Below are 271 nucleotides of genomic sequence, written 5' to 3' on the forward strand. Positions count from 1 at the left end.
GAGCGCGACCAAAAGTTTGCTGCGCACCACCTCGTCCGTCAGGTTGGTGAGGCTCCCCAGGTCGGCAGGGTTGTTGGCCTTGATTTCGGAGTCACGCAGGGAGTGGTAGTCCTTGCGGGCCAGGTCCTCCAGGCAGGCGCCCAGGAAGCGCAGCTCCAGAGGGATGCAGAGGTCCAGGAGGCCGCAGAGGAACTCCACGCGCTGCGGGGAAGGCAGCTCGGAGAACCAGCGGTACACGCCGTCCCGCTGCAGCCGCGGGCACCGCTTCTCC

General features: G+C 67.2%; 1 protein-coding gene across 1 annotated transcript in view; it reads right to left on the reverse strand.

Annotated features, from left to right (window-relative positions):
- The window catches only part of ZCCHC14 (zinc finger, CCHC domain containing 14), a 49758-nt gene extending 49494 nt beyond the window's left edge, over positions 1-264 (reverse strand). Inside the window, exon 1 of the mRNA XM_010151146.1 lies at positions 1-264. This exon is cut by the window's left edge and continues 273 nt beyond it. The gene's annotated coding sequence lies outside the window, so the exon portion shown is untranslated.
- Positions 265-271: the final 7 nt, after the last annotated feature.

Source organism: Eurypyga helias, unplaced genomic scaffold (assembly GCF_000690775.1).
Source record: "Eurypyga helias isolate BGI_N326 unplaced genomic scaffold, ASM69077v1 scaffold32244, whole genome shotgun sequence".
NCBI classification, from domain to species: Eukaryota; Metazoa; Chordata; class Aves; order Eurypygiformes; family Eurypygidae; genus Eurypyga; species Eurypyga helias.